The sequence below is a fragment of the Lycorma delicatula genome, chromosome 5 (genome assembly GCF_047948215.1).
Source record: "Lycorma delicatula isolate Av1 chromosome 5, ASM4794821v1, whole genome shotgun sequence".
Lineage (NCBI taxonomy): Eukaryota > Metazoa > Arthropoda > Insecta > Hemiptera > Fulgoridae > Lycorma > Lycorma delicatula.
Window position 1 is genome coordinate 57,899,061 of NC_134459.1, and position 26,257 is coordinate 57,925,317.

The window sequence follows — 26,257 nt, forward strand, 5'->3', positions numbered from 1 at the left end:
CGTCCTCTACCATGCGACGTCACATGAATTCGACGAAGCATTCCACGAGGTGCATAGCAACATTGGTTCCCTGTGCTTTTTATTTCCCCGTTTCAGCCACCCCCAACAACCGTTCAATGATTTGAGTACAAGAACCGCTTTGTGGATCATCGAAATGATATCGATAACTCAAAATATAATGGCGGAACCCTTCCGTTTCCAGTGGATCGATTTGGTACGTAACCAGGAATCTTAGTATAATATTCTCCCGTCATTAACGTTGTCTTTGATAGGATTCAGCAGGATTTGAATCTATCTGTCAGCAAATTTCACAACGAAACACTCGTTGGTTTCACGCCGAAAACCCGTTATTGTTTGTAAACGCGACTTGCATGATTTTTGCGCCTCGAAAACAGTGTTTTTCCCCCGATTTTATCTTGCTTGCGCTGTTCAGTATAGTCAACACAAACGTCTCTAATCAAATTATTCCTGCTGATTAATGTATTCTGGCCCGTACCCAATTCTCGGTGACATTGAGCAACACTTGATAGTTTGAATTCCCAACTATATCGAAAACGTATGTCGGTCATGAAGCTGAGGTTCGAATTTTTCACCCATGTACCGAGACGTACATTGACTTTTGATCGGCAAGTACATTCGTTAAAACGTCATAAAACAACGTCAATTTTGTAAAGACGCAAAACATGTCCTTTGCGAAATGGTTCCTGTAGAATGGCATGTAGTTGCAGGAACTCAATGGCATCGTTTTCGTTAATCGGGTGAATCGTCGGTAACGAAATTAAACTGCTTTCACGATAAACGCACAAAAAACAACTCTAGGTAAACGGCTGCAATACATTAGATTAAGATATCATGTTGAATTTACGTCATTATAATAAGGAAGCTTACTCTTATCGTATCCTTTAAACAAATAATCAGTGGCCGCCGGTATTCGATAAAAGTACCGAAATTCTACTTCATCTCCTAATGAAGACAGACATGCTTTCCGTTGAACTATGTTTCTTTACGACATGTTTTATGTTGTTGTATGTATGTAATTTAATAATTTGAATCGACTTCGGGAGGTAGAAAAGGGGTTGTAAGGAGAGAAGAATTTTGATTAAAATGTATGGAAATTTCGACTGTCTGTTAAAAAAAATGAAAGTTGCTACACAGTGTTCCAGTAAAAGCCAGATAGTTGGATAAATATAAGATCTGTATTGTATTTTAGGTGTATGTGAAGACCGAGTTAAAATACGTTTATTTTTAACTATTTTCCACCAAGTAGCTCAAAAGAAATAGTTTTTCAGACAAATATTTTCTTTTGTGGCGGATATTTGGTGATCAGTATGAATATAATTATGTTTTAGAAACTTCGTGTTTAAAGATTATACCTATGTTTCTTGTACGCATTATTAAATTCCTTTCTGTATGTAATAAGTCACAAAAACAATATTTTTGAATGAGTTTATTGTTTGAACTGGAACTATTCATTTAGAAATTTAATTTTTTATTAAATTTTTTTTAACTACTACACTATAAAATTTAGTATACTTTCTGTGATATAATTGTATACAGCCTAAAGACAAAAAATAAAAATAAATCCTAAAACTTCAAACATAATTTATATCAAAAAAATTAATTAAAAAATATAATTTATTTTTTAGAGAAAAGAAAAAATTTCATCATAGAAGGTGCTAAAAAAATGATTTAACCTTATCTGAATTTTAGTGCGTTGTTGTTGAAATTAAAATGAGTTGTTTTGTTTTGCATCAGCTCTAGGGACTTATAATTACGTCCTTTTGTCGATGTAATCATTTTCATAAGACAGGACAAAAAAGGAAAATTCAGTGTCATTAGTTTGATAGCGGTGTCAATGTAACGCGTGAGTATGCTGCTTTCACTCTGATAAACGTTAACCCCAAACTCCCGAAATATAAAAATGTACTGAAAGATAAGAAAGTTATTAAAAACATAAAAAACAGAAATTATATTCCTTTTACATTAATTACGAATCTTATATATTATTATTTTAATGTTTTTTTTTTTTGGTGTTATCACAAAAATACCACATGGAAAAAATGTCTTTTCAAATATTAAAATAAATTTCCAACAGAAATGAAATTTTAAATGAATTCAAAAAAGTAGGTGCTTAGATCGATTTATATGTATATATGTCATCGTGAAAGACCGAAATTAGAGAATGTCAATTTTCTCCGGTGAATGTCGACACATATTAACTACGTCGTTGAAAGATCGAAATATTGTATTATTATACATTCGGACCTTCGGCAGTACGTGTCGACTAACACAGATAAGCTTAGGTGAGGGTCGAAACGATAACTGGAAATTAAAAAAAAAATCACCAATACCAATCTCTGAAGTAAATAGATTACGAGAAACACCCTTCAAAAAAGGAAGTTTAAATTAAAGCCAAACAAAACCTACGCTTGCTTCGCTCGCTAACCTCGTCTAATTAACGATAAATTTACAAATTATATACGTTATTCTTCAAAATTGGAGACGATTAATCAAATTCACTGCATTCAGTATGCACTGATGGTGGAAGTTGAATAAAATTATTTTTATAAAAAATTGAGCAAAGGGCAAACCATCTGACCATTTATTTTTATCTTTATCGTCATCCATGAAGTTAACATACACTGTATATTTTGATTAGCCCATTCAGTTTATAAAATTCTAAAATTTGAGTATTAGTTTTTTCTCTTTCCGAGTGCGCTGTTTATGTATCGTACCAAGATGGTTGACAAAGGATGACTGTCTTTTAAATAGCGCGTAAAGACTGTGTTGTTTTTTAATGAAACGAAAAGTGTGTGCTTACACAAAGACGGTTTCGTACACATTTTCAAACTCGGTGGTCGCCGATTTAAAACAATACGTAGACTATACGAAAAATTTAATAGTGATGATTCAATATTTGAAAGTAAGCCCGAACGGCCTGCCAATGCTCGTTCTTCACAGAATGTCGATGCTGTACAGCAGCGTTGCTGAGGAGCCTGGGAAAATCAACAAGAAAAGTAGCAGCACAACTTCAGACTTACAGGCGGTCTGTGCCGCGAATTTTAAAAATTGATTTGTTTGTTTCCATACAAAATAACAGTGTTACCTAAATTAACGGTTGACAACAAACATCGAAAAATGACATTTGCTGAACGGGCTGTGAACCAAAACGTATTGTTGATCAATGTTTAGTTTTCAGATATGACATTTTCATCTAGACGACGTTGTTAATAAACAAAATATGCATTTTTGGGCTTCCGAAAATTCACACGTACTTCATGAAGAGGTACATTACGCTCCAAGAATTACGGTATGAGCATTATCTCAAGTTGTGAGGTAATTGGCAATTCTTTTTTGAACAGACAGTGAACAGTAGTGAGACTTGATCTATAAACCTTTTTCCCAAAATTCGTTCAAGGTGTGGGAGGATATCGCATACAAAACCAATTCCGCTTTTGTTAGAGGAATTTTAGACAAAAATATATTAAAGAAAATTTTTTATCTACAATGCATATATAAATAATCCTAATATATATATATTTATAGAATCAACCACTACCTCTTAAAATTGAAATATGTTTTTTTTTGTATTTCCCGTCGGTTTTAATATTTTTCAAAAATTATTTGAAATTTTATAATTTATATATAGAGCTATCAAGAAATATCTACAATTTTTTAAAATTGTAGACCCCAGACCTAAACTGCAGAAAGTCTTTTTCTGAAAATTTTCTTTTTCCTACTGAAGGGGATGTTAGATTTAGAGAAACTTTACTTAAGCAAATTTTTTAAGTTTACATACTCGTGTATATATATATATATATAGACATATACACACATGAATATTTTTAGGAAGGTTTTTCTCAAAATTTATTTCTCAGCTCTAAAAAATGGATATTCCGTTTTTTGGCTCTAACGTTTTTCATTTTTATTATTATTAGTCGGGAAAATCATGCAATACTATGTTAGCTTTTTACTTCCTTGTACAAAGTATTGTGATCGCGAAAACGGTTTTCAGATTTCAACGGAAATAACCATTTTGACCATTCCTAAATCCATTTTGACTAATTTCGGCGTGACGTCTGTACGTACGTATGAATCTCGCATAACTCAAAAACGATTTGCCGAAGGATGTTAAAATTTTGAATTTAGGACTGTTGTAACATCTAGTTGTGCACCTCCCCTTTTGATTGCAATCGACTGGACCAAAAGTGTCCAAAAAAAGCCAAAATTCAAAAAGATTTGGATTTTGGACTTTTTCTTAACTGCAGTAATAACTTCTCATTGAGAGCTTTTCAACGATATATCATAAGTGGTACTTATTTTCATTGGTTCAAGAGTTATAGCCAAATAAAATCTTAATTAATAGAATATTTGGATCTTCCAAGGGGAAGGCACATCGGATCGAATCCGACTACATATACATATATTTGTTTTAACTTCTTTTTTTATTTAAATATATTGATTTATTAATAATTATTAACCTCTGATTGTTAGTTATCGTAAAACGTTTACCATATGATAATGGAATAATAACAATAAAAAAAATTATGAAAAAATATCAGAAGTTATGAATGAAATCAAATTTTATGTACTTTTCATTAAAAAAAAAAGTGTATATGTGATTTAATAGGCGTACAAAGAAGTCAAGTGGTCCACATCAGATTTTTTTATATTTTGTAGAAAAATATTATTTGAAGGATGTTCTTTATTTTAAAACCTCATTTTCATATTTTTGTAATCAACATTGTTTAGTATTCAATAGTTTTGATGCAATATGAATCAACATATTTTAGCATAACATTTAAGAAAATTAATTGAAAAAATCCTATGTGGACACCACATGACTATTAAAGTACATATACACATAAAAATGAAAAGTATATTCTACGACTAATCGTTTTTGAGTTATGCGAGATACTCATACATACGTACGTACAGACGTCACGCTGAAATTATTCAAAGTGGATTCAGGGATGGTGAAAATGAATATTTCCATTGAAATCTGAAAACCGAAATTTTTTACAATTACTATACCTCCTTATACAAGGAAGTAAAAAATTAGAACAAAAAATAAGAAATATCCTTGTATTGTAGAAAGTCTTAGTTCACACACTAACATTCTGTTAATGTTACTTCCTTAAACGCCTTTTCTTATTCGTGTGCTATTTTAGGTCGCTGGATGCTCGAATACGTGTTTTTAGAACGGCTTTCTCATACAAGTAGTGGTTATTTAATAAATAAATAAAATTTAAAAAAAACTTAAAAAAAAAGTAGAAGGTAAAAAACTACTACTTTTTTTAAATTCAGTTTTAATTTTTTCCCTACAATTCACTAAAAATTGTTTGCAGGCGTTAAAATTACGTATACAAATGTTATTGTACATTAAAATCCTATAAAAGTGTTTAGAAGTTCGTTATAAAAAATATTATACCTTAGTTTTTATGATTTTATATGTCTATTGTAAAAATGTTTTATACTTGGTTTAAATTAGTTCTCGTTTTACGGATAAATTTTTGTAAGTATCTAAATAACCTTAAAATCTTCGTTAATACAGATGTAAAATAATTTAAAGTATTTACTTTTCTACAAACAATGGTAAAAAGACTTAAAACAATAACACCGATCTCAAAAATGTAATGAAAAGTAAAAAAAAATTTTTTTAAATAAATTTAATTTTTTTTAGATGCTTAAAAAAATATCATGTAATAAACCCTTAATCTGGTACTGCATTTTAGAACTCAAAATTAAAAAATGAACTGAATTGTATTTCTTCTTTCAAAACATTTTTAAAGTATGTTTTTATTACTTAAAAAAAAAAAAAAAATAGTTGTTAAAAACATTTATTTAATTCAAATCGATGGCAGCATAAATCGATTAGCATCGTGGATAATAATCATACTAACTTCGTTAGTTTGTATAGCATTTATAATTAAAAAACTGACAACGCAGTTGTAGGACTTTCCCGTCACGCGGCTTACACACAAATACATACACAACTTAATGTAATGTAACTTAATGTAGCACAAGGAGCGCTAGTACTACACTAGCGCTCCTTATGGAACAGGGGGGATTGTACTGACGCAGTATACCCACTCAGCCATTAGTTTAGAGCATTTTTTGGGTTGGGGGTGCGATTTCTCAAAAAGTTGTTTTTGCAGCTATTATTATTTTTTAATTTTTAATAAATGTGCCTAAGAAAAATAAGATATTAATTAGGCGAAATCTCTAGATACTGAGGATGACCTTGCTTTACAGTCTCACCTCCTCGATCTTTTAAGTTGAAAATTTAATGGCATTATTGTCCATTATACAGACCTATTCTCACCAAGTTTGGTCAAAATCGGTTGAATAGTTCTGGAGATATAAGGTGATTTAGAGTGAAACAGCGAACACACAAACGTACCTACAAATATCGGGAAAATTTCCATCCGGTTTTTTGGGATTCTTAGGTGTCAAAACGTCAAGATCCGGTGAAAACCGTATGTATGTCCAAATAGGACCGATTAAAATACTTTCCCTTCTGAAGCTATAGCTAGCTCTACCACAACGCTACACGGAAAAGTAAAAATGATTAATTATTTTAAGAGTTTGTTATACTTTTTAAACCTCTTTAGATCACAAAAAATTACCCAATAATAATAAAAAAAAACCACAGTTTTACGTATGTAATTTAATAATTATTCTGTAACATAGTTATTCGCTAATTAAGTTGCCAAGGAATGTTTTTAAGTTTACAACGTTACAAACATTTATGAAGTTGTAAATAGTAAATATAGTAATCATAAATTTTAAAAAAATGTACATATTACATAAATATCCGACGATAATCTTAGTTAAATTACGGTGAACAATCCTCTACTTTCTTTCAAACGAGAGAAAAAAATAAAAACTTTAATTTTTCTGAAGTTCATGTTATCTACAACACTATTAAAAAAAACAACGAGTAAGATAATTCCTGCGATATTCCCTCTAATATTAAAATAAAATAAAGAGCAAATAGGGGTGAAGAGGAGAAAAAAATGGGGAAGAGAATGAGGTAAAAGCACATTACTTTTAATTGCAACTATTACACCCTCGAAAACCTATTAAAAATTTAATTTCAGAATATCAGTTTGACGTGCATGAGTCTCGAATCTATTACAAATTAGTTTACAAAGTTACGACCCCAGGCCAGCAAGGGGTAAGAGAGGAGGTATAGAACGAAGGAGAGGGAAAGATGTGTTAGAGTTGAAGTACCGATTTACTCGTATCTCCTCTTCCCGACTGCTCACTCCACTTTGTCTTCGTTTACCCCTACTATAATGATGCTTCCTAAATTGAACAGGGACTTTGTGATGTCTTAATATTTTAATCTTCCTTAAACCATCCCCTCTCCATTAAAATTCAACTTTAATAATAATTATAATAACAGTTAAATATATAGGCCACTGTTAAAAAAAAAAGTTACTGAAAGTTAGAGAAAGTAATTTATGATACGTAATATTATACTGTAAAAAATATGCCGTGTAATATGTTAGTTAAGATTTATCATTATAAAATATTCTGGAATATATTCAGAATTTAGAGAAAGATATATTAAAAGATCTGTAATTATAGTACTAGCATGAATGAATTTGTAATAAAGATATATATTAATTTAATATAAAAAAAATATTGTTTTCTTTTATACATTTTTCATTTATAAAGATTTAAACATACTTAAGACTTAATTTAAAATTAAAAATTAATAAAATAAAAACAAAAATCAGCTGCTTCCATCTGTCCAACAAAAATTTTAGTGTTAAAAAAATTTACCTTTTTAGGGAAGGTAATGATAAGGAAAGGAATGATAAATCTCATTATAGTAATGTACTGATTTATTTTTATCTAATTTTGAACATAATCATACAATATAAACTATGAGAAATAGTTTTAAAGTTGAGAAATACAAACTATATTTTTCATAAAATAGTAGGAACTCTACCTTGGGAGCAAATGAAGTGTTTTTTGTATTTTTTCGTATATTTTAATAATTATGTAGAAAAAAAGCTGACAACACACTTTTTTCTGATGCACAGCTTACACATACAACTTAATTAAAAATATTTATCATTTTTTTAAAATATTATAGGAATATTTTTTATTAAAGCGCATGGGCATACCTTATTTAATTAAAGCAGTTGTGGATGTACTAATGGCGACGGTCGGTACTAACTAAAATAAAGTAATTTCACAACTTACATAGAACAAATTATGTTTGTACGGTCAGAAAACTGGTGTAGCCGCGAGGCTTAACGCACCAGGTGCCAAGTCAACCGGGCGATCGAGTTCGAGACCCAGCTATACCGACTTACTTTTTTAAATTTTAAATATTATTCAATTATTTAACTCTACCGTTCACCTGTGACGTAACAACATAGTACACAACTACAACAGCATTTTTTGAGGTTGGGGTGCGATTTTGCAAATACTGTTATGTTTTAATCGATATTAAATGTGCCTAAGAAAAATACGACCTTCATTAGGCGAAATCTCGAGATACTGATACCTTGCTCCAAAAGTCACCTCCTTTAAGCTGAAGATCTAATGATATCAATACTCCATATAAAGAAGTAATCTGACCAAGTTTGGTCAAAATCGATCCAGTAGTTCTGCAGATATAAGGTGATTTAGAGGCCAACATCGAATACACACACGTACATATGAACATTAACATCTGGAAAAAGAGTTTGGTTTTTTGGATTCCTTAGGTGTCGGAACATCAAGATCCGGTGAAAACCGCATATGCCCAAATTGAACGATTACAATAATTTCCCTTCTAGAGCTATAGCTCTGCTATAGTGCTATCTAGACGGAAAAGTAAAAATGGTTAATTTAATAAAAGAATACAATTTAAAAGGGAATGTAATATAAAATAAAGATTTAAAACGTTGAAAAAATAAAAAGGTTCGGCCTAGATCAGAACTGCCAGGATATTTCTTTACACAACATGTACGATATGTATCGTACCATGTCATACTGGCTGTTTACAGTACTTTCGAAGAGTAACTATACAACTAATATGCCCTTGTACAGTACTTAACATTGAATTTCAGCAGTGGTGGGAAAGATCTCCGAGATCATCCAGACATATCTGCAAGGGTTTCTTCTTGTTCTCGAAGACTCTAAGTTGTCCGTGTTGAATATTCTCGTTGAAATCAAGAATAGCAGTTCGAAGATCCTGGAGGTTGTGGGTGTTTCCTTGATAAAAATTACTTTCTCCATAACCCCAGATATAAAAATCTGGTGGGCTTAAGTCCGGAGAAAAATTGGTCACAAGTCCTCAGAAATGATTCGATCTCCAAAGACCTCTTGCAGTAACTTAATGGACTGCCTGGCTGTATGCGCGGTCGCGCCATCTTCTTGAATCCAAGTATTATTAATTTAAATTTCGGTTAGCTCTACCATTAACCAGTAAATGATTTCACAATAACTAGCTGAATTTATTGTTTCTGCGAAAAATATTGAGATAACTGTTCTTCTGCTACGGTCTCCATATTGCAGCCCACACCTCAATCTTCAGGTCATGTAGAGGAATTTCATATAGGGCATATGGGTTGTTGGCAGACCATAAACGTGAATTCTGTGCGTACACATAGCGTAATAAATGGAACCCTGCTTCATCGGTATAGAAAACATATTCCAAAATATCGTCAGAATTATCCATTGAAAACTGTTAAAAATGTTCACAGTATTGAATTCGCTTTCCGTAGTCTGTGACCAATGAACCGCTTTCATTTTACATGGGATGAAGCTGAGCTTTTTATGAACTGCCTTGTGTGTAGTTGTAACACCAATGTATTTCTGTCGGGCTGACTCTCGCATGGAACTTCGTTGTACGGTAGATGATATATCTTATGGTTTTTCTTCATCAAGTACTAACGGTTTACCATTTTGCTCATAGTTCTTTATCGATCCTTCTTCATAAATGTTTTGATTAGCGATCTTACATTATATCGATTAGGAATCTGATTACCTAGAAATCTGACGGAAAACTGGTTTTTCATTTTCTGTGTGTGGTCACCGTACTGACGGAAGACATACTCAAGTAGGAATATTCGCGGTTTTAAAGTTAATTCATTTTGAGCGTACACGAAACTTCACGGTCTCAATCGTTCATTGGCCACAAACATTCAATGAACAACAAAGAATTATACACTTCACATCTCAGGGTCACCGGCTTGATTGGCTCGCAGAATCAAACTGCACACAAGTGTTGCAGAAAACATTACTCGCAGTGTACGGAACCCATTTTCTAAACGTGAAATCCTATTTATATAGGTATATAGCTAATTTTATTTTAAACGCACTGTATTACAAGAAATACATCGGATCGGCTATTTTTTTGCCACTTAATCAATGGTAAGTTTTTCTCAAGGAGAAAGGCTGGGTTAGAAATGGATTTAGTAATGGTGGCGTAAGTGACCTTCCACTAGGCAGAACCCCAGATGATGACGATGAACCACTTATAACTTTCAGTATCATCCCGTCATTAAGTGATAAAATCAACACTTTGACTTCGACACTTTTATGACTCCTCTTTAATGTATCGGTCGTCACTTTCTTAAATATAATGATTTATCATTAAAATCTAATCATAACGACAATACGTATTGATAATTATAAATATTATAGAGAAATGAATTCTCAGCTAAGAAACATCGAAATAATAATAATGATTATGTCTCTTCCCAAATATCCGATTGGAGAACATAATTATTTCTAGAATATTTTATCTAAGTGGGTACTATGGTATTTTACTAAGAGATGAATGGAGGTAATATATTTCCAAAGAAAATTACAGGAATATTTTAAAATTACCTTTACCCAAATAATACTAGAAATCCAAACTTAAAATATGCAAAATTTCCCTTTCTTTTACTCAGGTCAACTTAATTATTAAACCAACAGATTATTGCACTACCTTTGGTAAGCTTCCTTATCAATGGCGTAATAACATGAATCCAATCGCGATAAATAACTATCTTGCTTTAGTTTTATATGTCTATAGGAGAACTATAAAAAACACGTGTTTTCAGTATTTAAAACCTTAATATAACACCTTATCAAAGTGTAAAATAATATATTAGATGAAAATATTTTTAATAATAAAACATCTGGCAACAATATTAATAAATTTTCCTAGAAATGTATGCTCTACATATTTAACATAATCCCTAATCTAGCGATAAAATGTAAAAAAAATATTATCTTTCATTTATTTGTTATTTTTTAACTAATGGTAATAGAAATAGTAATAATAGTAATAATAATAATAATAATTATAATAATAATAAAAAAAACCGGGACAATGGGATTGATGTCACAATCCCATTGTCCACCAACATAGTGAAGAAGTACACGGCAAAACTAGTGAAGTATAGGGATCTTGCAGAACAAGTCAGGGAGATTTGGGACCAGGAGAGCGTAACGGTGGTCCCGGTGGTTTTGGGCGCGATGGGAGAGATTCCACGTTCTCTGCATGGTTCATTAAGATCCGTTGGAGCACCAGCAAATCTGTTCCGACCAATGCAGAAGGCTGTGTTGCTGGATACATGCCGCTTGGTACGTCGGTACATCACAAGCTCGAGCGATAAGATAACGCCTGTTCTTGAGGGGCCACCTGATCGTCATCAGATGGAGCTGCAGACGGGGGACAATGGCCGTTAACATCTGGCAGTTCATAAATTTTTATGTCTGGTATTTTATCTTTCATTCATACATTTTACCTATAGTTTTCAATAGTTCATGTTACCACATACAATGCGCGTCAGAACAATAGTTATAGCTCCTGCGCCTTGCCTATGGGCCGGCCAGGATGCTTTTTACTGGGCTTGCCCAAGAGAATAATAACAATAATAATAATAGTAATAAAAATAGTAATAATAGACCATTAAAAGCTACTTCGAAATCAGAAAATTGTCCTCAGTAGATCACCGAAGCTTACGTCCTATGCTCAGTTTGCTGCCACTCCTGCAGCCTCTTTAAAACCAAAGGACATAATTTCTGAACCGGCACCAGCATTGGCAAACATGGTCAAACGTATCATTGATCACAAATTGAAGAGTCAACCAATTAGAAAAAGCAAACAAAAGCCGAAGGAGAAAGAAGAGGATATCTCTACACAAAAAACTGTTACACAATCGAGGAATGAACCTTCTACCGGTCAAAGGTTGAAGGAAAGAAGAAAAATTATTATAATTTTTTACTTGTTGACTTACATAGTTTAATATTTCACTTTTACTAAATAATAATCTATCGAAGTTTTTTTAGAAACCCTTTGCAGGCTTTTTCAGTTTTATTTAAAATTTAATGAGGTCTAGAAAAAAGATTACCGGCATGAAAAAAGTCGTAATGAAGAAACGTAAAGTCAAGAAACCTGTATCTTGGAAAAAACAAGAAAAGGAATGAGAGTACTTTCTATTTTTAAGAGTGTTTCTTTTTTACCCTCTAAAGTGTACAACTGAATGTGATATAAGGCTATCTGGAACTCAGAGATTTGTATTAATTTTTATTTTTATTTTGAAGTTTTCAAGTCCAGTTTCTTGAATTTTCTTATAAAAATAATATCAAAATCAAAATGTTGTCCGGTCATTCACCATCATGCTATAATAATAAAATTAAGTGTTATAAAAAAAAAAAAAAATGTTTTCCGATATTCAATGAAGAAATTTAGTTTTTCTATTACAGCCAGCCTCCGTGGTGCGAGTGGTAGCGTCTCGGCCTTTCAGCCGGAAGTCCTGGGTCAGGCATGGCGAGGACCCGAAGGTAAAAGAAACAAAAAAAAAAGAAGTTTTTCTGTTAAAACATTTTTTATTTCAGTTGTTGGAAAACTGGATCGTTGAACTAGGAGGAACTTCATATAAAAATAAAAAAAGTATCATTGAAGTCGGTCCATTGAGTGAAAAATAAGAAAAAAATCAGATGGATTGAATGAGAACCTCTTTTTTTAAATGAAACTTCAATTAAGTATTAAGAAAAAAATTAATTAATTAGTGAGTGATTTTTTTAAAATAAATATATTTCAATAAAATAGTATTACTTCAAACGATTTGTCTTACAATATTATTATTTTTTGATTAGCTAAAATCAGACAAACCTAAAATTTTCATAAAACAACCACATTCGAGACAGCACCGCCATTCAATTTATTGAACAATCTTTAAATATCGATTCCACTACATAATATTGAGCAGGGATACATGCACTTAATATCCGTGCAAAGTCCGGTATAATAGCTAATATTACATTATAAAATATACAAGAATAAATAAAAAATATGTTGATGCAAAATAACAATGTACTAATGAATAAATAATTTCATTTATCATAGGTTTTGAACAAATATCTCTAGATATAAAGTTATGTCAATTACAAAATAATAACAATAAAAAAAGTAACATATAAATTTATCTTTCTAATGATTTTTTTGATACAAATACAATTACACTTAAGTGTAAATAGAATTACAATGGATCGCTATCACAAGTTAATACTATAACATGTTATAAATCCAATGTGTTAGCTTATGTATGATTATTGAATTTACATGGTTTCATAATTTATAATGATATATCGCAAGAGTAATAAATCACGAACTGCTTTTTAAGTAAAGACTTATGATTTATGGCATTTCGTTTCTGCCATGTATGTATGTGTGTAATCACCTACAAAATTCAATGTGAAAGTGTATTTAAGTAATAACAAGAACAATATCATACGTTTAAATACGTCAGTTTAGAAAATTATATTCGTACGTTAAATTATAATACAATTGATGTGTGTTGTTTTAAAATATTTTGTGTATATTATTAGAATAGTAATAATACTGTCCCGACAAACCAAACAAAATTTCCTTTAACTAGAGATTAAAAAACGTACGATATATTTATGATATTAATTATGATAAGAATAAAACTAAATACGTTCTCTATACACAAAAAAAGGAAGAATTCGATTAATACTGGAAAATATAACAAATAACATCCAAATGCAACAATAGAAAGACGAAATATAATACACCAAGAGCAGCCAGAGGACGATGAATAACTGATTTACTAAATCGGCACACTAAACAAGTTTATAGACTGAAAAAATATTTTCATCGAAGAAGCCAAGTGTCAATACTAAATAAAACTATAAAAGAAGCAGGTAAGGGGTATACTCACTAGACCACCAGTGCGTGTACCAAAGTGGAATCAAGAGGCAATGGCATGCCGGCCTCCGCGGCGCGAGTGGTAGCGTCTCGGCTTTTCATCCGAAGGTCCCGTGTTCGAATCCGGTCAAGAATGACATTTTCACACACGCTACAAATCATTCATCTCATCCTCTGAAGCAGCATCTAACGGTGGTCCCGGAGGTTAAACAAAAACAACGGTAGAAACAGTCCGAGTGTGGAAGTAGAAAAACCTGTATGAACGATACTCTGCGGTAATAGATGCAGAAGGAATAAATTAAACTGGGTCATTAACATGGCTAAAGAGGGGAATGTTTCCAGAAACCGATGGTATCATAAAAGCGATTCAAGATCAGGCCGTCAACACAAATAACTATTAAAAGTATATAACCAAAGAGAAAGAAGATGGCAAATGCAGATTATGCATGAACAAATCAGAAACGATCCAACATATTCGCAGGGTCTGAAAGCCAGCCGAAGGCGAGAAAAAAAAATAATGTGGCAAAAGCGCTGCCTAGGGTAATGGTTAAACCTACCGGGTTGGTCTAGTGGTGAACGCGTCTTCCCAAATCAGCTGATTTGGAAGTCAAGAGTTCCAGCGTTCAAGTCCTAATAAAGTTTTTTATTTTTACACGGATTTGAAAACTAGATCGTGAATACCGTTTTTCTTTGGTGGTTGGGTTTCAATTAACCACACATCTCAGGATTGGTCTAACTGAGACTGTACAAGAATATACTTCATTTACACTCATCCTCATTCATCCTCTGAAGTATTATCTGAACGGTAATTATCGGAGGCTAAACAGGAAAAAGAAAGAAAGGGTAATGGTTAGAAATTACAAAAAGAAAAAAAGTTAAGCCATATTAAAAATACAAAGCTGAAAAAGGAATAGAAAACGAGGAAGTTAAAATATATTGGGACAGAACGAATAACAGATAAAACGACAGAAAATAGACCAGATAACAAGATATGAAAATAAAACAAAGAAAATAGTCCTAATTGATAAAGCAGTGCCTTACACAACGAGCATCGAGATGATGGAAACGAAGAAGGAAAAATACAAGAATCTGGCGATGGAAATCAAGAACCAAAAGCAGCCCAATTTAGTAGCTATTATACCTTGGTGATATCGACACCAGGTGTCATACCAAAAAACATAATTACAATTCTAAAGAAAGTAATGGAAAAAAATTAATTGTGTTGTTGAAGCGATGCAGAGAGCCGCACTATTAGCCACAGACAGAATTGTAAGTAAGCTCACTCACCGGGAATATGTACACACAATCTTCAACATATCCCCGCTGCAGATTAAAACACGGCCTGTTAGCAGGGCATGCGATGGGGACATAATAATAATAATAATAATAATGAAAATCATTACTAATTATTTTTAATTTACTTATTGAAACAAAGAAAATCAAGCACTGCAAAAAAATTGACTGCATAATTTTTGCTCTTCATGTTAAAATTTTTAACCATATCTCAGGTGTTTATCAACCGATTTGAACCAAAATAAGCTGTCATTTTATTCACAATGAACAGTTTAGAGACATTGAAATTAATCTACATTTCCCTCCTTCTGGGTGTCTTTTAAATAAAAATTCTTCACGGATAATACGATTCGTTTCATTTGCAACGAGCTTGTTGTTTCTCTTTGAAGCGTTTAAATAAATCCTTAAGTTTACCAGTGTTAAATACTTATAATACTTACGTACACTACCATAAAATATTAAAAAGATAAGATTATTTTCTTGTAGCTTAGACTATTTAAAAAAGTCAGAACAAGTTTTAAGTTTTAAAAAATAGGTTTAAAAAGACTGTCATATCTTTGTCCTTGTTCCGGTAAATGTGATTCATAAAGATCGATTTTTAATAAAATAAAAGTGCCAACATTTCTAAATGTTAAGTAATAAAAATTAACTTCCATCAAACAGAACCACAGAATAATGCTTCAGCCTATAAAAACGGGCTTTAATTTTTGATTTAATTATATTAACTGACGATCTAATCGGCCTTTTCCAACAATTTATTTAAATTTAAATTAAAAGATTTCATTTTATTATAACAATGTATTTCTGCTGATGCCTTTTTAAATAATACAATACTAATTAGGTAAACGTGAACATGCATTTAGCATGTTTACTTAAACAAACTAATTTATAAATAACACCTTGAAAGTTATTCTTTTTTGTACTGACTTTTTATTTATTAATTCATTTTATATATCTTCATCCCTATTATTTCACATAATTATTTTTATCTATTAATACGGGGGTTATAAATCTTTTATATTCATTAATTGTGCCCTTCGTAATGCAGATCTAATCGATGTTTTACTGTAGTTTTTTGATCTAATCAGGGAAATGCTAGACCAATTCCTTTTCGTTATCCCTTGAATAAATATAATTTTTGACATGATCTAAGTAGTATGCAGAGTGATTTCAGGAGGGAAATAATTTGGGAACTGATTTTTAGCTTGAAATAAGGAAAAATGTTCATACAATATACAATCAAAAACGCTTTGTTATTGAGTTACGACTAGCGAAAACTTCTCGGATTTCAGTTTTCTCGGTGAAATGTCATAATGAAATTTTTAAGGTATTACGTAAAGGGTAAAAGTGATGGTTTTTTTTATGTTTATGAACAGAAAAATCGAATAAAGTAGATCTGAATCTTTTGTAGTTTTTACGATATGCAACGTTTTTTTACGTTGCATATCATAAAAAAATTTGATTTCATATCATTAGAAAAATTTGGTGATGAAAATTTTTAGGTTTAAAAAATATAATAACCTTGTTAAATGACAAATAAATGTACAAATTTTATTATCAAAACTTGTAGAGAATTTAATTATGAAAAAACTGATGCAATAAAGTCTATGAAAAACAAAAGAAATAAACTTTTATTAATAAAATAAAACAGAAAAAACTTAACAGAAAAATGTTATTAGTATAATAAATTTAGTTCTTTGAAAAATTAGGGATTAATAAAGTATTAGGATTAACGAAGTATACGTGTTAGTAAAGTATTACTAATGATGAATTAAAATAAAAGTAAAATACACTTTTAGTGCATATTATAATTTTATAAATGGAATGTAAATTAATAACGTATTCTAAATTATTATATTGTACTTCCTCGATATTACTAATTAATTTTAACTTATTTTACTTGACATTCTACTAATATTACTGATAAATATTCAACAGTTTTATGCATTAGAATTTCATTTTGTACAATATACTAAGTTTCTAAGCGAATAATTATAATATCTCATGTTATATTTACAGGTTAATTCTGAAATAATTATGTAAATAATGCCGTTCGGTAATCTGTCAGGCTAATGAATGTTAACTCAACTCCAGATAACCGATGGTGGCTGTTTAGATAGAGTAGTACCTGCTGCCTAAGAGTAAAGTGGTCCAACGAAAGAGATAATGAGGGAGAGAGGGATAAGATAATGTCTGGGTAAATGCGACACCCTTAACAGCAGTTAGCACCGGGTTATGGTAATCGCTTGTATCTAGTGGATAGTATTGTGAGTACTAATGGCTTCACCTCATTAAGTCATAGAATTTAAACCCCTTTAAACTACTCTACTCCCTTTCTGTCATTTCTCGTTTGTTACGTGGATATTAGTGAATGCTTTAACGATCATAACAATATTTTACATAATATGTGATACAAATTTACTAGTTAAATTAATTAAAATTATACTGTATACCAATTTATTATGAAATTATACAAGTACATTATACAAGCCGGTCAGGTTCACTTCTCTGGCTCTTCCCTTCTAACCAGAGGGTTCTGCACCCTGGATTCCCTTGTGTTCATTAAACTCATGCTTGTGAGAATAATACTAGTAAATAAAAATTGAAGCCTGCTCAATTTATAAAATCTATCAATGTATTGTAATTTCTTCAGAGCAACAGTTTGGTCAGTAGGGATCCCAAGATTTGAATGATTTAAAGAATGCGGGCTACAAAATAGTCGGTCTCCATCTTAAAAATAGTAGTTAACCAGTTATTAGCTGGTTACCCGTCCTTCGTACAGGTAAAAATCTATTTTGCCCGGTTTGTATTGTTACTCGACAAATACCACTAGGAGGTGACCCCTACTTCGTTTGACTGATTTTAACATTTTTTTTTTATTTTATGTTTTTTAGTCAAGTAACCGAAGCCAGGTAGAGCCAGTCGTGTTGCATACACAGTAACAGTGGCAGTGGCTGTGTTGGTTGAGCCGGGTCGTTCACTTTGCACCCCTTAAAAAACCAAATTTAAAAAATCCGCAAATGGTTTTTAGATATTTATCTGAAAAGTATTTGCAAGTCCAAATCAAGTGAATATCTCTATAATTGGAAGTGGGAAAAATTTTCAGTTATTGTTCAACATTTTTTTATCTTTGTTTACCCCTTTAAGGTCGAAAAATCAAGCTGATATATTCATTTGTTACCGAGAAATTAAAAAAATAGTAAAATTTAATGTTATTTTATTTTAATCATTTAAACTAAAAATGTCAAAAAATCCTTTCTTAGTTTGCACTTACAGAATAACGTGTATACAAATTTTCTCAATTTATCCTCAGTAGTTTTTGCTGGGCGTTGCTGGCTCTGACAGTCAGTCAGGACAAGTTACTTTATAGGCACTTTATATATATATATATATATATATATATATATATATATATATATATATATAATAATAATGATGATATAGGATATTATTTATTTTTTTATAATATAACAAAGAGTTACTAACCATATTATTAAAAAAAAATTATTTCGCGTACTTAGAAGCAAAAATAATTTTTTTAATAAAAAATATACATGTTATAATTTTTCTATTTATTTATTGGTTTTGGCGTTATTTTTTATTTATTCACATACCTTCCAAATCTTTGGCGTTCCTAGCTCTTCGTTAACGCATAACTGAGGATTTGTGGGAGAGTTCCCCCTTAAATCTTCCACATGAACTCCCCTACATAAAAAAGTATGTAAATTTGAAAGAATGATGTTTTTAAAAACACTAACTTGAATGTAATATTTTTCAAAAAAAAAGAAGAAAAATCTTTAATATAACAGGGAAAATAACTTGGGGAATTGGGGACTACCAGTAATTACGATGTAGAAAAAAATAAAGTTTTCTTCAGACAGTAACTTCAATACAGTAAAATAAGAGAGAAAAATTGTAAAACTAACCAATCTCCTTGGGCAATATGGATGAATTGAATGAATAGTATGAAGAAGCATGTAAGAAATCAAATCAGTTGTGCAACTTTCCATTATCCATTTACATGAATAGAATACGGTCTTCATCTATCTTTTCCTTTTTTGAACTCCCTTTCACCCACGCAACCCTTCTTTCTCCCTGGTATTATTATAGCAGAACCAATTGTATTACAATTCTTTGATAATGTTTTATTTTTATGCCCTTATGAAGAAAAATATCTAGGTTGTATCTGTACACATGCAGATGCGATTCAATAAATATTCAGCTGTTAAAGATTAAAAAAAATTACGTACTCTTCCTTTGAAAGAAGACAAATTATTTTCATTTAAACATATACAAAACAGTGGTAAATACACATATTCAGACACTGCACTTAAGCAAGCAAAAATAATTCTAATAAATTTGGAGAAATGTGTGTGTGTTTGATGAGTAAAGAAAAGATGATAAACTTGTCTGTAATTTTTCGGTATCTGGAGGTCGATCGGTTTCACAGGAATATAAATAATACATAAATGACATAATGATCTCTGAATATACCTGAAAAATCTGTGAATAAAAGTTTGTTTATCCTTGATCGCCAAAACCTAAATATTTTCTTATGGGGGGACTTATTTAAAAATCCATAGGCTATCAGAAGATAAAAACTCTTATATCTAGAAGTGAAGCCAAAATAAAATTCTATTTTTAACTTCCAACTCAAAAATAATGACCTTTCACTTCTATACACAGGTTAATAAAGACCAAGGAATGAAAAATAAAAAAAGAACGAAAAAGAAGAATAGAAAAGAAGAAAAAGAATATGAAAAGAAGAATAAAGAATGAAAAATAAAAGAGCAAATATTTATTTTGTAAGCTGTAACAGTATAAAAAAATCTGATGTGGACACAACATGACTTCGTTGTACGCCTATTAAATTACATGTACACATTTTTTGCTGCACTTCATTTAAACTTATTTCATTTGAAAGTGAGATACGATCCTCCAGTTCTTTAATAAAGTAAACAGTTACACAGTTGCTAAAATATTAGTTTTTATTAACATCAAATATTTTTAAAATTATTCATTCAACAATCTTACCTGAAATATTAGTATAGAGTAAGAGCCTTTATTATTCTTTAAATAAATACAAGTCTTATTATATCTAATACTATGTTTTTAAAATTATTATGATGTAACCATCAACAAAATGAAAACAAAAACGACACGGGAGAAGGTTACTAAACCTAAACTAAAACGGGAGAAGGTTCAAGTAGGCTGAAAAAAATGCATAAATTCGAATAAAAAAAAATTATGTATTTATACAGAAGAAATAGAGAACCAAGTATTACCTATTCACGCACATCATATTTCATTATATATATATATATTTTTTTTTATTTTTATTAAATTCAATGAAAATAAAAATAAAACTGGAAACTGTTACTAAATTTTTAGTTTACATTTTTAACATGTTTTTACTGGGTTTAAACTGAGTATGGTGTTGTAGGATTCTTGTCTTTGTATATTTATTCTGAATTTGTAACACTTGTTACTACAGTTTTTGAAATTACAGTAGGTCTCACATCTCGTCTATGCTGTAAGAAAACCGGTATAGGGGACCTGAGTAACAGATTCCTAACAATTAAGAAGAAAGTAGTAGAAAATATAATAATGGGAGAAATCCAGAAAGGGACTAAAAGAAACTATTTTAGTAAAGGTAACAGGTCCGTTTAACAATCGTCTTTTGTAATACTGCCCGCTGACACACAATAAACAGAAGAGTTACCGGACCAGGTTAAGGAATGCATGGGAACGAAAGGGCTCAGTCGATCGTTCTCACTCTTCGAGTTGGGTCCGGACCGGCAGGTAAAGAAGATAGGAGTATAAATACGCCGGGGAAGACCAGTTAAATATCAGTTCTGCGAACCTGTCTCGATGTCAATTCCGCGAGGGGAGTCTGCAAATTGAGAATCTACGGGATGTGAGTTCTGCAAGATGAGTTCCGCGAGGAGAGTCAGTGAAGTGAGTCTGCGAGAACATTCTGTGTGTAGGACAGTGAAGGAGCGAATTTCCAGTGTGAATTAAGTCGATACGATTAAGGTGACGTCACGAGTAATTCCAGTAAACAAGAAATACTCTCGGTGAGTTACTGTAAGACTATAAGTGAAAGAGATAATGTATAAAATTTCATTCATAAACTGTTAAGGTAGGTTATTTGTGAACAGCAAAGGTATTTGCAGTGAAATAACCTTATATTTATCTTATCTATTGTATTAATACAATAGTCTTGTATTAGTTTTGTATTAATACAAGACTAATGGTTAAAAGTGTTAGGACTAGTGGTCATACTATATCTTTTGTTAATTGGACTAAATTCTGGTTCTCATTATTTATCTACATGTGAATAAATCCGGACGATTACTCTAAATTCTGTTTTGTAGGTAATCTCTGAGTACTGACATCTATGATTATTTGTTTGTTATTGACGTTTAATATTATTATTTTTTACTGTTGCCATTATTGTCATTATTTTAATTATTATTGCGAGATTTTTTTTTATTGTCTGTTATTATTATTACTATTATTCTGACTATTATTGTGGTTGTGATTACAATGTCTATTATTTGTTCATATATTATTTTTCATTAATCGTTTTATTATTGTGCTTATTACTATTATTATTATCACCATTGTCATTGTTATTGATTTGTCTTGTTTTAATTAAGTGTTTAAACCAATAAACTGTAATTATATAAACATCCTAAACTGTCAATTTCTCAATATCCTGAGCGAGCCGTGAATACGTGACAATACTTTGGTTTTAAAAAATGACATCAAAACTTTTAGATAAAATTGCAGAATAATGAACAATGTTTGTTCCACCATCAGTTTGTAGTATGGACACAGACTTAAAGATACTGAATCATTGTCATTGTTGAAAGTATTTTTTTAAAAAAGAAATGATTTTTATTCAATAGCCCTGAATCACATCTATCTTGTAATTCCCTTAAGTCTTTCTTTTATTCATGTCGTCACTTTTTATTTCTTCATAAACATAAATATTTTTTGAAGCTGCAATTGCAATCGCTTTTGTATGCGCTTCATTTACCCAAGTTTTAATGTTCGCAGTATTATTTATTAATTCTATTACACTTGCATATTCCAATAAAGCATATTATATTAGTTTATATATTAATTCTGTTTCACGTCATTCAAGTAGATATGTGGTGTAAATGAGAACGCGTGAGATCGATCCGTAATCACGCACACATCGGTTCGTAACCATGAATTCGGATTCTTCATATACATATATTTTTTTAAAACTTTTTTTAAATATAAATATATTGATTTATTAGTAATTATTAACCTCTGATTGTAAAACATTTTAATTAAAACGAAAAGTACATAAAATTTTATTTTATTTTTAAAAAAAGTTAAAAAAATATATATGTATATGAAGTCGGATTTGAACTGATGTCCCTTCCCTTTGTAAGATCCATATATTTCATTAATTAAAATTTCATTTGACTATAATCCTGGAACCAATGAAAATAAGTACCACATACGATATGTCGTTGAAAAGCTCTTAATGAGAGCTTAATCTAAATCTTTTGGATTTTGGGATTTTTTTGAACACTTTTTCCAGTCGATTGCAATCAAAAGGGGAGGTGCACAACTAGATGATACAACTGTCTTAAATACAAAATTTCAATATTCTACGACTAATCGTTTTTTAGTTATGCGACATACATACATACGTACAGATGTCACTCCGAAACTAGTAGAAATGCATATAGGGATGGCCAAAATAGATATTTTCGTTGAAATCTGAAGACCGAAATTTTTCGTGATTACAATACTTCCTTTATTTCGTACAATGAAGTAAAAATCCTGCTCTTTCTAAATACTGATATTAAAATACCAGCGTAGGCTACAAAGAAGTATTGGTAATGACTATCCGCAAGTCTTCATGTATAAAACCAGCTAATTATAATTGTAAAACTAGTAAATCAAAAACAAAACAAATTGCTAAAAGGTAAAAACTAAGAACTATTAAATATGATCTTCTTTTCAACAAACAAAAAACTATATATATTTTATATTAGCGTGGCTATGAGGTGGTATATTTACTGGATAAACGAAAATTAACGAGTTTTAAAACAGTGAATTATGAGCACACAGTATTTTTTTTAAATCTTATTCATTCAAATAGAAAAAATTATTTCAATAATTGCCAAAAACCCGTATTGCGATTTGTGAATTTAATATTTCATAAAAAGATTATACATATACTTCTTGACTGAGAAAAAAACATGGATTAGTGAATAAACAAATTTTATGTTGTGAGCACAGTCCAGTATTTCGATTGGCTAAATTCTTTATCTATTATATCGGTCTGTATTTGAGGTATTTCAGTTGGTCAAAAGTATTCATCCTTATGATAGATGATTAAAAGACAAGTTTTTATGATTTTTCGGAATTTTATGTCTTCTTATTGCTCAGAACCATTCCACCCTACGATTAGTCTACATATATGATAGTTTTTGACTGATCAAATGTATTCTTTCTTGCAAATCCTTAAAAAAAACGTGTTCGATTGGAAACTGGTGTACGTAATCTGATTTGTCTGAACGGATGAGTACTGCGATTCAAAATAAGAGTACATTGTTGCGACCGATTTTATGACGCACTAGAATAAATGTCTATTGTGACTGATCATAACATACATACAGATGTTTGTTTAAATCTTAAGAACTGCTGAACCAATCTTAATGCGTTTTCTCTAATAATTTTATTGATATTAAGGGACAATCACTTGTTTAATAGCTTGTCAAACTCTTAGTAAAAGTTAGTTACTATTATACGGATTTGAATACTAGACAGTGGATACCGGTATACTTTGGTGGTTGGGGTTCAATTAACCACACATCTCAGGAATGGTCGATCTGAGTCTGTACAAAACTACACCACATTTACATGTCATAAATATCATCCTCATCTCACTGTGCCATGGGGAAGTTGCTTACTGGTTGAACAGATTGCAATGTACACAGAAAAAAAATTTTCCTGAGAATGGTTAATGCGTACATTCTTTAGATTTTCCCAGTATTTTCTTAGAAATGTAGCTTAAACTGAAAGTATGTCGCGTTCATTATCCGTTCAATATAATTTCCAGTCGTTTCCTACATTTAAATTATTTGAAACTGTTGAAAAATTAAAACTGTATTTTAGCTTTCTTTCATATATTAATGCAAGTTTCAGGTTTAAAAATTTTATTCAGCCATTATAAGTTCCTCTTTGCAGAATACGGTATCTGTGAATACTATATTTGAAACATTTTTCTTATGTTTTATCGATTAACAGTTGTAGGAATTTTTAACGGTGATATGGTGGATACCAAGATTATAACAATAAAAATATTCTAATCGTATAAAAATTGATCGTCATTACAACGATTATCTCTGCACCGTTGAAACCAAAGAAAGTTTATTTGTTTCCTTCCGCACTCACTTTTACGGTAAGTTAGGAAATTTTTTTATTTCACGTTCTCCAAAAAAGCGTTTACTTGTACTAATTCACCTGTATATATACCATTCTTAAAGAGTTAACTTTTAAATTTAATTAAATCTGTGATAAGATGTTAAATATTTTCCTGCTACTTAAGTCCACCCCAAGTGCATACAAATAATTCTTTATTATAAACTTTGATTATGTATAAAAATAATGCAATCGGCCGCTCTTAGATGAATTTTATTTAATAATAACTAAAATATTTTTTGGAACTGAACTATTTTTTTATATTTAAACTTTTTTTTTCGTTATGCTGATTTTGTTTCAGGTAAATTGCCTGCTGAACAGAATTAAGATAATTTATTGTTTTTATAATAATTTTTAATGATAATTTATTTGTCTCGTACAAATCCATTATGTTTATTCAACCAAATAGATTTCAAAAACGGTTGCACATATTTTCCTCTATTTTCTCTTCATATCACTTTACATTTTAGATCAGTGATCCTCTATTTTTTGGGTGTGGGGGTCGGAATTTGCTAGGTAAATGATATTAAATCATTCTGTTAATGATTTTATGGTCGAAATAAGTACTGCTCAGTGCGCTGCATTAATACTCATGACGTAACATAATAACATAAAATATAACGTAAATTATACATAAATTTAGTTCTACGTTAAACTAATTATAAAATTAATTTTAGAAAAGATTGATGAAAACTCATTAATTGTTTCAAGCATTAACTTTGATGGAATAATTTTTTTAAGTCAAAATAAATTACATCAATATTGTATTTTTACCTATCTAAGTTTCATAATTTTGCCGGTCTCCGTGGCGCGAGTAAAGCGTGTCGGCCTTTCATCCGGAGGTCTCGGGTTCGAATCCCGGTCAGGTATCGCATTTTTACCCGCTATAAAAATTGTCATTCATCTCATCCTCTGAAGTAATACCTAACAGTGATCCCGGAGGTAAAAAAAAAAAAAAAAATTCATAATTTTATGTAGGGTAGGCTGCATAATTTTAATGACGTTATGATGAAATTACATAGTTTTATTTACTGAGATACTTTAAGCCTATCCCGTTAAAGCTCTATAAATTTTCTGATATTTTTTCGTAGCATAACTGATTTAACTCTAATACTGTTTGCATTTATTCTATTAATTTTTTCGATTTTTTATAATTTTTAAGAAATATTTTTTATAACTTAACTCAGTAAGTTAATCCAATTTCTCTTCAATATGTTTTTGTAAGTTTTCTCTTATAATTTTTTTTTTTAATAAGTTTTTTATAAAACTTTAGGGTATGGAAGTAAATTTTAACATCTTTCAGATAATTTAATAAGT